The 14,853-nt window shown below is 42.7% G+C and overlaps 1 protein-coding gene across 2 annotated transcripts in view; it reads left to right on the top strand.

The window, feature by feature from the left end:
• Window positions 1-3,052: 3,052 nt before the first annotated feature.
• LOC139757768 (protein lethal(2)essential for life-like) overlaps window positions 3,053-14,853 on the top strand; it is a 46,359-nt gene continuing 34,558 nt past the window's right edge. Inside the window, exon 1 of one of the 2 annotated variants that reach the window (XM_071678552.1) lies at window positions 3,053-3,215. The gene's annotated coding sequence lies outside the window, so the exon portion shown is untranslated. Of the gene's footprint in view, window positions 3,216-9,223; window positions 9,342-14,853 lie in introns of those variants that run through there. The other variant, XM_071678560.1, reaches the window with a different exon arrangement.

Raw genomic sequence — 14,853 nt, 5'->3', positions numbered from 1 at the left:
AAATGAGATTGAGGAGTGTTACAAAAACTGAAACTGTTAAATGAAAATAACCGAACAATAGTTTAAAGTTCGAATGAAGGCTGCTCCAATGATCGTTTCCTGTCTTACTTCATTATCCTGTTTTCCATCTTGCACATGTTTCCCTCCATCCTTCATTTACCCTATTTTCCCTCCAGTCCCTGATATTCCACTCCATTTCTGATTTTCTGTCTGTCTATTCTGTCTTCATTTTCGTAATTCAAGGTCTTTTATTTATTTATTTTTTTTTTTTGTTACACATGGTATAGGCAAACGCATGTCCCAATAGAGTCATATCAGATGAAAGGTAAGATTATAAAGTACATAAGTAGAAGAAGGGTAATTTGAGCTCCTCGGGTGTTTGAAGACGACTCAAATAGTATAAAAAAAAAAAGTCACAAAGGAAAAGGGAGAGAAATGATGGAATAGAATTCCACAGTCTCGTTTTAAAGAAAAATATGTCATAGCGGTCAATCTTCGTGTGGCTGGTTTCCACAAAGAAGCATGGTAGATCAGAATAACGCCAGTAGCACACAGAGCGGAAAAGAAATATCACTGTGGACAGGAACCGGATGGTTGAAGAGAGGCAATAAGGAGGAAGGCTTTTGATTTCACCTTCTAAGAAAGAGCCACCCTAGACTTGCGAGCATTATTACTTTTAGGGGAATAACTGCTCACAAAATAGTCAAATGGGTCACCTATTGAATCCCCCCCCCCTCCTCCCCCCTATTATCTTACTCCCATTATTTCACTGTCACTGGAGTTCCTCATGTTTCATTCCATTCATCTTATTTTCACGGTAGAACTCCAAAGTTCATTCCATATATCCCTTTTGTATTTAATCAATCCCACTTTTACTTCGTTTTTTATGCTTCACTCCATAATGTTTCCCCTCTTTAAGACTTTATTTCACTTCGTCTATCATATATTCTCTTCATTTAATCTATCTTTTTCGTTAGTATGTTATGATTTATTTATTCTAATTACTTTTCACTTCAATATATCATGTTTACTCCACTATTTTTTTCATTTAGTCATACATCTGTATATCATACAAGGGGACTTCATGAGTAAAGTCTTGAACATGACCGTTATACATCATACTTTTCTTTAGAAAGATGAGTAGGAATTACTCACTGGTGTGGCATATGTGTTTGGTGAGTATTTTCAGACTTTCCGAGAAGCAGATGTGTACTCAGCAGACTTGAAAAAAAGCCTCTTACTCAGTATTTCCGGCTAGGAGATTACACGTGCTAGAAGTTTCAACAAATTGTTGGCATCGTCAAGCCGTAAGAATTTTCTAGTAGCCAAGAGCACACAGACTCTTAAAAAAATATATCATTGATAAAAATTGCAAATGAGTTTCCTTACTTCAACGTCCTTACATTATAAGTAGGCCCAGCAGAATAAGTTTCCTTACTTCAACGTCCTTACATTATAAGTAGGCCCAGCAGAATGAAAGTATATTGTGACCGCCACGTAAATTACGTATGAGGCCTGGGCAGACACTGTAGTAAAATCACATTCATGAACTTAATAGTTACGTGACCCTCGTAAACTACACATTACCATCGACCAACCCACTGCAGTCAACTCCATATGGTCAGCATCGCCATAAACCACGTATTTGGCGTCTTAGCACCGCCCTCACCCCGAACAATAACACTGCCCATCTCAAGTCCCAATAGACAGCCACACTGACGCCCCCAACACACCCGTGTATGGCGGGGTTGTAATGGTCCTTCAAGATTGTCCTACCGGATAATGTTTTGAATATTTCATTCATGTGAGCTTCCAAGCGAACCAGTTTATGTCAAATTGCGATCAGCTCGGCTGCAGATGTATGTAGTTGTTGAAGACGTTAAAGCAGTGAATAAATCAATTCATGTGACATCATGATAGATGACATACAAGAAACTTCGTCCATGCTTCATTAAGTTCTTATTGTATTTAACTCTATTAAACTTTCTAATTAGATTGTGTTGTCTCATGAAAGGAACATAAGGATGTTTTCAAAGCATGAGACATTAATAAAGATGGGTTTGCTTGTCTGTTCATAAATAGAATCACTTTCACTTATCTACTTGGTTTGCCATCTTTGTCGAGGCTTTTTCACTGGGAATATATTTTCATCTAAGAATTTCTCATTCGAAAGATGGTCCTTATGTAATCATAATCATAAACTCGTCATTTCCCTCATGAGCGAGGTAGCGTATACATAATCAATAGTAATAGCTTGAGAAATTCTTCGGGATCTCAGATCGCCCGTTATGGCGGTAGTTCATGCTGGCGTTGGTCAGGGTGACACAATGTGTGTGGCTCACCCAGGCCTGGGGTCTGACCCGCCCCCACGCTGGCCTCAACACCCACCAGCCTTGCCGTACACCCATACTACTACCGTCTGCCCCGCCCCACATCTTCCTGCTTCACCACTTTCTAACCCTTTTCCACAATGATATAATCATCGTCTAGTCTAGCCTTGCCACCATATGGACGTCACAACCGTTTACATCTACCCCCCCATCGTTACGTCACAACCGTGTAACTACTCTCCTAATCCCGTCCCATTAACGTAACTAACGTCTAGTCCTGTCCCAGTAACGTAACCACCGCCTAGTCCTGTCCCAGTAACGTAACCACCGTCATATAACGTCATCACCGTCTAGACGTCCTGAGTGACCTCATCGTCTAGCCCCTCCCCCGTAGTGACGTCACCAAGGTCTACTACCCTCCCACAGCCCCGTCATCTGTTACTTCAGAAACAAATTAGGAATTTAGGATACCTTCTCACCCACCTCCAGCGTTCCTTTAAGGTGAAGCACTTTAGCCTTAGTCACAGGGAAATTTCCAGAACGTAAAATTAAAAATAGAATGTAAATTTTCACAGAAGCAATTCGGTAGGTAACTCGATAGCCAAGTATTGTCTCTGAACATCATTGTTAATAAATATAACCTTATAAGACAACCAAATGAATCATCTCTACGTAAGATTAATCTGAGACGGTATAAAAGTCTGAACGAGCAGGACGCGCGGGCATGTACGCGCGCACGCACCTACACCTGCACGCACACACACACACACACACACACGCACACACAAACCACGCTCATAATAACGCTGCCAAGACAGTCCGTTGTCAGCCTTGCTGGAGTCAAGACGTGGTCAACTTCTACTCGCGCTAACTTCCTACACTAAGGTAAGTCGCTGTGTTTTCTGAGTACGATATTTCGCCTTTCCCTGCAGTCTAGCATCCCTCCGCAGCCCAACCCTCATCCTTAAGCCTCATGATTAGCCGTAAGTCCAGACTTCAACAATGGGCCATAGATCACCGGCCGGTGTCTTGCGGGAGGCGGAACAGAGGCGACATATAGCGCGAGCTCCAACAGAAAACGGAGAATGATCCAAAATAATTACTGGGACAACAGTATAGGGCGTCATGAGCTGTTTGTTATGCGGAAGTAGCAACCGAATCTGTGGTTGATAGCTGTTGCTGTGGATATGCTCCCTGGTGCTATGGTAGGAAGTTGTAGGAACTTGTTGGGACAACTGTTATGGTTGTAGCGGCTGTTGCGTTTAAGAAACAACCTTCATTTAAATCACCGATCATTCCCTCGTGGTCACCTGTCAGGAGATCCCAGTTTATTTCGGGATTGTTAAGATCTGTGATTATTTCTTTCCTGTTAGACCGTTGATGTGGGTTGTGAGGATGTAGTTGCCGTAGACGCAAATAGCCGATACTGTGGACACTTTGACCGTTAATTTGAACTTGTGGACTATATTGTAGTTTCCTATGGTGATGCGGTGGTGTACTGAAGTTTTCTGGTGAGCGTCTTACTCAGGTCATATCAGTAGGGGACGGACCGAGGTAAGGACAAAGTAGTTCACGTCGTCTAATGTCTAACCTAAGCATGGAAGCTGTAGTTAACTACGGAACTGCCTATTCGCAGTCTTAGTGTCTCACTGGTTGGTTGGTTATTTTGGCGTATCGACTACCGGGGTGGTTAAGGCCATAATATAATAGTTATAGGTTCCACTTGAATAAGATAAAACATACGAATCTCAAATTTTCAAGAAATTCTAAAACCATTTACGTTTCCACTCGGGTTTCACTCTAGTTTCGACATATTCCACTGTGTAAGAGTTTTTAAAGGACGTTGTACCTTCGTTTCATCCTATCGTTCGCTCGTCACTTGAAGCTTAGGACTAACATGGCCAGGTCACCCACCACTACCAGTATCCTGAGGATGGTCATCCTCCTTCATTATTGGTGTCAGCCTCCCTAATGACGGTAACAACGGTCAAAGTCTTTGATTGTACTCCTGTGTACGCAAAGTGACCATGTACGACGTAACTAGCATTAATGTAGGCATTTATGGAACGCTCACACATATAAGCATATTTACATTCATTCAGATAATACATCTTTAACAGTGAATACGACTCACGGGAAATAAATTTAAGCGATGAATTAATTTCAGTCCAGTACATTTCAGCAAGAATGTATGAAACGAATTATTTAACTTTTGAGGTAGAAAAATCTGAATTTTTTCCTAAAGTTCTCTTCGTTCCGAATTTGAGGCACAGTGATAGGTTGTTATTTATAGCAATTTTATTTGGTTCCCCAGTACAGACATGAAGACTCTGTATCAAGACTGTATACATAGATTGAGGTGGTCACATATCAGAGTGCGTGTGCTGAAAATTGGAAATAAAATCTAAGATATGATTAATGAAACGAAAGCGTAAGGGGAAAGTGAAGAAATGGTAATTTAAGATTATAAGTGGAATATTTTGAAGGAAATAAGAAACTTGTTGAAAACAGTGATGTAACAAAGGAAAATGAAGCCAAGTAAAACAGAGGGACTTAAGGTGGGGAGAGCTAGGCTACAAGTAACACGTAATCGAGACCTCAGGGAGAATGATAATGCATTGATAAATGGTTGATGCACACACTATTTGCCGACTGTTGTATACACCCGAGCGTCGACATTACTAAAGTAAATTTTATGTTTTACTTTAAAGTTAGAGCGTTTGGCATATGACTTCCCAGAAGATAAGTTTATTGACATACATCGTTCATGTCTCCTGTGGGAGGTGGTAACACTGTCAGATGGGGAGCGGTAGACAGACGCTTCTCTCGCCATCAACTCAATTCCAGTGCTGCATTCTTTTTTCTCTCTGAAATATGAAATGCTGTTGTTTAGAAGAACCTTTTATTTGTCAATTACTTAGATTGATAAGAGTACCATTTACACCTTTCCTAAAATTAATTTCTATTGACGAACCTGGTTTGGTGTGAAAAATAATTTTTTTTTTTTGAATTATAGACTTGTAAGATCAAATGAACGTTTGATATATATATATATATATATATATATATATATATATATATATATATATATATATATATATATATATTTTTTTTTTTTTTTTTTTTTTTTCAAACTATTCGCCATTTCCCACGTTAGCGAGGTAGCGTTAAGAACAGAGGGACTGGGCCTTTCAGGGAATATCCTCACCTGGCCCCCTTCTCTATTCCTTTTTTTTTTGGAAAATTGAAAAAAAAAAAAGGGAGGATTTCCAGCCCCCCACTCCCTCCCCTTTTAGTCGCCTTCTACGACACGCAGGGAATACGTGGGAAGTATTCTTTCTCCCCTATCTCCAGGGATAATACAAACAAATACACAGACATACATATATACACATGCACACATTCACACCAGCTTGCCTCCATCCATGAATGGATATATATATATATATATATATATATATATATATATATATATATATATATATATATATATATATATATATATATTTATCATACTTGACCACCGTTTCCCGCGTTAGCGATGTAGCGCTAGGAGCAAAGATATGACACATTCGCTAACATCCATTCTCTAGTTGCCATGTGTAATGCACCGGAACCACAGGTCCCTATCCACAACCAGGCCCCACAGACCTTTCCATGGTTTACCCCTGTACACTTCGCCGCTTCACATGACCTGGTTCAGTCCATTGACAGCACGTCGACCCCTTTATGCCACAACGTTCCAATTTACTTTATCCCATGCAGGCCTTTCACCCTCCTGCATGTTCAGGGCCCGATCACCCAAAATCCTTTTAACTCCATCCTTCCATCTCCGATTTACTCCCCTTCTTTTGCCCTCTACTTCTGTTAACCTCTCATTCTCTCCATATGTCCAAACTGTTTTAACACACTCTCTTTAGTTCTCTCAACCAGACATTACCACACCTCTCTCCTACCCTTTCATTACCTGCTTGATCAGACTACCTCACACCACATTGTTCTCGAACATTTCATTTCCAAAGCATACACCCTCATCTGCTTAACCTCATCCATAGCCCATGACTCACATCTGTGAAGCATTTTTGGAAGTACTATACCCTTAATTATACCCCTTTTTGCTATCCCAGACAACAGCCTTTCCACACGTTCTTTACCGCTTCCAAAGCCTTCGCCTCCTCCCCCACCCTATGACTCACTTCCGATTCTGTGGTTCCATTTGCTGCTATGTTCACTCCCAGACATTTAAAACAATTCTTTCCTCCAGTTTTTCTCCATTCTAATTCACACCCCAACTAGCTTGTCCCTTTACCTCGCTAAACCCAATAACCTCGCTTTTCTTCACAATTACTCGTATTAACTTTCTCCTCTCACAAACTCCTCCCAACTGAAACACCAACTTCTGCAGCAACATAGTCGGATAGTCTACCAATGCTGTACCATCAGCAAAAAACAACTGACACACTTCCCTAGCCTCCTCATTCCCTACAGACTACACACTCGCCCCTCACTCTCACATTCACCTCCCTCATCACCTCAACCATAAACAAATTCAACAGCCATGGTGACGTATATAGTGTTACCTGACTCCACCAACATGAGGCTACATCACAAATGGGGGAGTACCACCTCCGTGGGATTATGTTTGTCCTCAGTGAACAGAAAGGATTAAAGTCTCGTCCAGGAACTTTCACTCCAAAGGAGTCTTATCAGCTTCTCTGCCACTGATTGTAGCGCAGCTTTAATGTTACAAGAGCCCCCGTAAAAGGTATCCTGGAAATGTATACGTAAGGTAATATATGATCATTTGTCTGTCTACTTATTGACCTGCCTTGGCGGCTATTGGTTTCACTTGTCCAGCCGGAATTTCCAGTTTTCCAGGACTCCCTGGTAACAGCCCTTACACTGCTGGGTATATAAACGATCCAGTGTTGCATAGGGAACTCTGGTCACAAGTGAAATGCTTGGTACATCAAACGTAAGATAACAGTAAGCGCTCAAAGCCAATTGAGGCTAAATGACTTATCTTTTTACGTATGATAACCAAGAGAACAGTTCGAGCATGTTAACCTTGTGGGTACGATAACTTCTCTTTCGCAGTATTACTTTCACACTTATGCTAACCTTCGTGCGTTACCAGCTGACCTAAACTTTGACGTCTTACAGGCTCGTTAAGATCAGAAAGTAAAAAGTACGATAACTCGTCCTGAATGCTGTACCCTAGAAATGTCTCCCTGGTATAATAACCCTGCTGTATGAAAAAGCATTTCCCATCATCGAAAAGCCTCATCCCATTGTATATGATAAGCCTTTGAGGACAACTTCATCTCGTAAATAAGACAGGCACACCTTGAGTAGAATAGATTATGGCATACGATACTTTGAGCCACCTTCCTCATGGGATAAACATCCACTGTGTATAATAACTTACGGCGTACGATACTTTGAGCCGCCTTCCTGGGGGGGGGGGGGGTGTACGGCGTACGATACTTTGAGCCGCCACCTTCCTCATAGGATAAACATCCACTGTGTATAATAACTTACGGCATACGATACTTTGAGCCGCCTTCCTCAGGGGGGTACGGCGTACGATACTTTGAGCCGCCACCTTCTTCACGGGGGTAATATTGTTCAGAAGACGAGTTATGCAAATGAAGACTGTCTAGATACAGGCGCGAGCGAAAGCAGACCACCGTCGACATTCCTAGAGTCGTAGGTAACCGACGGATAAAACCCGCCCAGAAGGAAATTATTTTTTTCTCCTTTTTAGGCGCGACTTTAATGGGTTTTGTGGAGGCGAGATGAGCAGAGAGTGGGAGGCGCGAGAGGCAGGGGTAGTAGCCATAACTGAAGAGAGAGAGAGAGAGAGAGAGAGAGAGAGAGAGAGAGAGAGAGAGAGAGAGAGAGGGGGGGGGGGGACTTTGAGCATATAAAAGAAAATGTGAGACGGGTATCAAAACTGACGTCTAGGATGATAGATTAATGACTTAAGGGAATTATTTGAACTTAAGTGTGGGAGGAATGATGTTATGAAGAACAGAACACTTATGAAGAACGGAGCACTGTTATGAAGAACGGAGCACTATTATGAAGAACGGAACACTATTATGAAGAACGGAACACTATTATGAAGAACGGAACACTTCATATCCAATAATACTACATACGACAGTCGACGACATTGACAACACTTATGCTGCCAGTGATGAGAAAATCATAAATATAAAATTGAGATCCAGGTTAAGCCAACCAGATCTTATCTTTATAAGACAAGTCAGGTAAATTATGTCACTCTTGAATGGCAGACTTCATTTAGCTTAGAAAATTGGTGGCCTTCACTACGGGCTGAGCTTATGTAGCGAGAATTAAAAGTTCGATGTATTTAATCAAGAGATATATCTAGATAAAATGATATATATATATATATATATATATATATACAAGAGGAATTATGATTTACGAAGATTTTAGCAAAGGTAGAATTATAACTTTCAGATTTATGTAACTCAGATCGTATCCGGAATGCTGGTTTCAAAACATTTGGGTTTAGGTAAAGGTAAACGTTAACTGAAGGAGTTAATGAATCGTAAAAGTGATAACTATCGTTCAGACAAGGTTGAAGCACCCACTCACTACCTAACCCTCCCCTGACGTCACCTGACCTCCTGACGTCACCTGACCTTGCCCGTACGGTGAAATGTATTACCTCATCTCTACTCCTACGTCATCCCTAAGAAAAAGAAAAATGTTTTCTCTGTTTCCGTTGTTTGTCGTTTTCTTTGATTATTTTCTCATTTCATTTCTGTGTCCGTCTGCCCCCGTGTGTGCCCCTTGGTATCCTGCGGGTGTCCTTGTGGCGTGTGTCGTCCCCTCCTCCGCCCACTGGAGCAGGTTGTGGTGGGCGCGGTGCTCCGCACCCGCCCACACTGGCCGCTCCACCCTGGCCCTGGGCTCCTCCTCCGTCTGTCTGTACGTCCGTCTGGCGCCAGGCACATCTCATAGAGCTTCTCTCAAGTATGTATGGTCGGTGTCAAATGAAATATTGATATGTGTTACCTTTACGGAGAGAATGATTTCTTATCTTTGCTTAAACAATGAACTCTAGAGATCATTTCACTTCGTTGGTTTTAGATATATGAGAATGTAAATTTTGATATATGATGTATTATATTTTTCATGGATCTGTCACACTCACGGGAAAATGTTTTAGGCTAGGAAGGTAAAAGAAAAAATGGAGGGAAAAAGTAAGATTTACAAAAATTGTGTTGAAGATTGTTTAATGCTGAATATTTTGCGCCGTTTTATAATGAAAATGTTCACACTTTGTACAACTTTGTACAACGCCACCTCTTGAAGATCTACATTTTATTCTTGTTCAATCTGCGTTCGTGAATGAAAAAAAAAGTTCTGAGGCGTATAGATTGTTTTTCTTATATTTGAAGAACATAAAACAATTATGGTATTCTATCAACCAATGTTTCAAATACAAAAGCATCATTAAGCTTATGAGCATTGGACATTCGAAGTAACGCGAATGAATAGAAAAGCATTTAGGAAACAGTGACAAAGAGTACTGCAGGATGTACTGTGTTGAAATGGGAGTGAGTACGCAGAAATATTTCGTTTATGGAGAGGAAAGATGACCACAGGGATAGGTTACTCTCCCCTTAGTAGAGTGACATAATACCACCAACTGACTGCTGTTCTGTGATTGGTCCACCACCAGCTAGGGTTTAATCCTGCTGTTCCGTGATTGGTGCATCGGTAGCCAGGGGTTTATTCCTGCTTTGCCGTGATTGGTCCCTCGGTAACCAGGGGTTTAGTCCTTCTGTGTCGTGATTGGTCCATCGGTAGCCAGGGGGTTTAGTCTTGCTGTGCCGTGATTGGTCCATCGGTAGCCAGGGGTTTAGTCCTGCTGTGCCGCGATTGGTCCATCGGTAACCAGGGGTTTAGTCCTGCTGCATCGTGATTGGTCCAGGTGTATTGTAACCCCAGAGATGTAGTTTTTCCATACTCTAGAGTATAGTGCCCCTATCCCCAGAGACAGATCATCCTTATGGTTCTAAGGTATAGCACAATCATGCCCCGAAGACATGACTTCATACCCCAGAGATGAAGCACCTTCATACTCCAGAGTTTTAGCACCTTCATACCCCAGTTATAGCACCTTCATACCCCCAAAGACGTAGCACCTTCAAACCCCCAGAGATATAGTGCCGTACCCCAAAAATATAACACCATACCCCAGAGATATAGCACCTTCATACCTCAAGAGATGCGATATCTTCACGGCCCCAGAGAAGCAGCAGCATCCTCCCCAGAGACTGGGGTCACCGTCATGCCAAATGCCTCACCTGTTTACAGCGAAGCTTGGGGCATGACGTGGGCTGTCATGCGGAGTCACGTCATGTGTCATGCTAGGGGCACGGCGCGTCACGTGGCTCGTCATGAAGGGTAGTTATGTTGTCCTTATTACCCCATAGAGGTGGTTGTTGGGGAGGGGGGGGGGGGCAGTTCTAACGCGTAGGGCTCACCGCAAGAGAAGCTAAGGGTTACGATGAACGGGGTCGTGTGTGTGGGTTACGTTACGTGGTGTCATGTGTTACGCGGTGGGTCACGTTACGTGGTGTCATGTGTTACGTAGTGGGTTACGTTACGTGGTGTCATGTGTTACGTGTGGGACGGAGAGATGGTACGGTGATGGTTCGAGTGCCTGGGCGAAAACAAGTGAAACTTGACAGCCACTGAACCGATGGCTCGTTTGGAAAGCGTGGCTCACGAAGCACTTGAGAGAGAGAGAGAGAGAGAGAGAGAGAGAGAGAGAGAGAGAGAGAGAGAGAGAGAGAGAGAGAGAGAAGGGGAGAGGACGGGGGCTCAGCAGCCCACCTCTCACCAGTGAGCGTTGCGGGTGAGGGGCGACCACTGCCCCGGGTGAGGATGAATAATACAAACATTAGCTTTTTTTTTGTAACATAAACATCACGTCATTCACACATCCTCCTCCAGCTCTAGCCTCTCTCTCTCTCTCTCTCTCTCTCTCTCTCTCTCTCTCTCTCTCTCTCTCTCTCTCTCTCTCTCTCTCTCTCTCTCTCTCTCTCTCGTATGGTCCAGCAATGTGTCGGCGTCACATTATAACCTCCTGGTGTAACCCGCTTGCCCACGTGCACACCTCACTTACCCTGACACGTGCCCACACACACACACCCAACCACAGCCCCAGGTGGGCTCGATCCCCCACCATATTTGACCCCATCACCACACCTCCAGGTGGGTTTGACCCCCATCACGTCCCCAGGTGGGCTTGACCCTCACCACACCTCCAGGTGGGTTTGACCCCCACCACACCTCCAGGTGGGTTTGACCCCCACCACACCTCCAGGTGGGTTTGACCCTCACCACACCTCCAGGTGGGTTTGACCCCCACCACACCTCCAGGTGGGCTCAGCCGCCACCACAGTTACTGCCTCCCACACACCTGCCTCTATAACCCTAGGCACACACTCCCACACACCTGCTGCCGTGGCCCAGGGAGTAGCGACACCCAGGTACTTGCTCCCGGTGTTTGGGCTGCTCACACTCCCAGACACATGTGTTGGAGGCAAGTTGTTGCATGAAACAAAGTGTGCGAGACATGTAAATAAATACAGTATTAATTCAGACAGTAGTTGAGGATTAGGTACAAACGAGGCTGTCTGTCATGATGAAAGAACAACACCTGGGTTAGTGTGGTAGGAGGAGCAAGACGTGTACAGATTTTTCCCAGAGGGAGACCTGTGAAGTAATGCTCAGTCGTGTAGGTGAAGCAGATAGTGGTTATACAGGCTGTATTACGAGGGACGAAGACATACAAACATTACGAGTAGAGTTTATTCCATGATAACAGATTGCATATGAAAGTCTTGCATTATATGATATGTGAATATTAATGTAAACACAGATGTTCGACGAGTATTCGGATTCTCATTGGGAAGGAGAGTCATAGAGACACAAATTTTTGAGTAAATACAGGAAAATGTCCCACCCCAGCACGTCACTGGGTAGGCTAAGATCAGAGGGACTGATCAGCCGTCATTACTACATGTTATCTTGACACAAAGTAGCATGGGTGTTACTGTTATGTATGATACACCCAGTGGAAGAAGTGATCATGTAATACTATAGTGTGATCACTTGGTAAATGAGTACGTGACGTGGTAGATGGGAACGTAAAAAGACCAGCGATGAAGCTTGACTTGTGCATCATAAACCTATTTACTATTATGAGACTGAGTTCCGTTCTGGACGAAAGAGAAGGCTGTATGGATTTTGCGTACCAGGGCTACAAGAAAGCAATTCATGTGTCGCCATATAGGAGCTGGTAATGAAGATGGATTCTTCGAGCAGGAATAAAATGGAAAACTCCTGGCATGGATGCAACATTACCTTAGAGAAGAGGAACACAGGAGACCTCTCATAATGGGTTGCCATCAGAAACGGCGCACCGCAGGGCTCAGAACTGGAACCAATGCTCTCTTGATGTATGTAAATGACTTGCCAGAAGACTGTGACTCATACCTGAATATGTTTGCTGATGATGCCGAGGTCATGTGGCAAGTGAAGAGTGAAGAGGGTTGCGTCACACTGCATGGAGATCTACACAAACTCCAGAGCGAGTCTGATGTTAAAGTCCCATCTCCGAGTGAACTGCAATGTGGATGGGACACAGTGGAAGACGACCTCGGTAGGAACATTATCTACTGCAGGAAGAGAGTGAGAGAGGCACTTGGAGTCGGTGCTGAACCTGACCTGCCCCCGGACCCAGACCCTCACCTTGGGAGAACTGTGAGGGAGACTCACTGTTTGCTTGACACATAGTAGAACCATTTGAATATATGGATGAGGAAATACTCAGATAACTGCTCACGTGGTGTATTGGACGAAAATTACAGTATGCTTCTCATTTTTGGCAGCCGCACATTAGGAAAAGAATAGGTCCGGAGAAGGATAGTAAAGATGGGTTAAAGTAAGAGGTTAAAGACCACAAGTGTGTCCACCTTGGAAGAGAAAATAGCACGAGGTAACTTGATCATAACTTCAAGTTTTAACTAGTGTGATGAGCAGCAGTGAACAGTTGTTCATGAGATGCAGTGATGCAACAATCAGAGGCCATAACATGAAAGTAGACAAAAAAACGTTTAGGAAAAGATGTAAAGAAAATACTGCTAGCAGATAAAAGTGGAGTGACGAAATTGTACATGCTGTCAAGAACTCACTTTGAGTCTATCCTTTCTCTGCTACTGCCTGTAACTTTGTCTTTATGTTAGCTGAGACGGGCAAGGCCATCTCATTAACGATATATATATATATATTCTTTTCTTTTCTTTCAAACTATTCGCCATTTCCCGCATTAGCGAGGTAGCGTTAAGAACAGAGGACTGGGCCTTTGAGGGAATACCCTCACCTGGCCCAATTCTCTGTTCCTTCTTTTGGAAAAAAAAAAAAAAAAAAAAAAAAAAAAAAAAAAAAAAAACGAGAGGGGAGGATTTCCAGCCCCCCGCTCCCTCCCCTTTTAGTCGCCTTCTACGACACGCAGGGAATACGTGGGAAGTATTCTTAATCCCCTATCCCCAGGGGATATATATATATATATATATATATATATATATATATATATATATATATATATATATATATATATATATATATATATATATATATGTAAAACCCCTAAGGGTGGTGAACAGCTGAGTTGACTGAGGACGCATTGCCGTAACCAGGATTCGAACCTCTGCACTCGACCCTGGGCGGCCCGTGAATGCGTCACAGTTACGAACGCTAACTGCAGTAGCTTTTGAAGAATGCGTCCTATATATATATATATATATATATATATATATATATATATATATATATATATATATATATATTTTCTTTTCTTTCTTTCAAACTATTCGCCATTTCCCGCATTAGCGAGGTAGCGTTAAGAACAGAGGACTGGGCCTTTGAAGGAATACCCTCACCTGGCCCAATTCTCTGTTCCTTCTTTTGGAAAAAAAAAAAAAAAAAACGAGAGGGGAGGATTTCCAGCCCCCCGCTCCCTCCCCTTTTAGTCGCCTTCTACGACACGCAGGGAATACGTGGGAAGTATTCTTAATCCCCTATCCCCAGGGATAATATATATATATATATATATATATATATATATATATATATATATATATATATATATATATATATATATATATATATATATATATAATGTGTGTGTGTGTGTGTGGTTACACTAAGAGTGTTAAGTCATCTTCGGCGAGGATGTATTGCCGTCTCTTAATGTAAGACCTTTCTGCTCAGGAGTCCATCATTTTCCTGCTACTGGAAGTAGCGCAACCCTGTTGCTCTGTAGGAGCTCTTGGAAATAAAGGTTTGGAATAATGTACCCAAGCCTAAGCCAGGTGGCCATTTATCGACTAGCCTCGAGGAGAGGATGAACAGCTGGGTTGGCCGTGGGCCAAGGTGTAAATATTCCTATCGAGAGGTTATAATCATC

Source organism: Panulirus ornatus, chromosome 2 (genome assembly GCF_036320965.1).
Source record: "Panulirus ornatus isolate Po-2019 chromosome 2, ASM3632096v1, whole genome shotgun sequence".
NCBI lineage: Eukaryota > Metazoa > Arthropoda > Malacostraca > Decapoda > Palinuridae > Panulirus > Panulirus ornatus.
The sequence above is the reverse complement of the archived record's forward strand: the minus strand, read 5'-3'. Positions and strand labels throughout refer to the sequence as shown.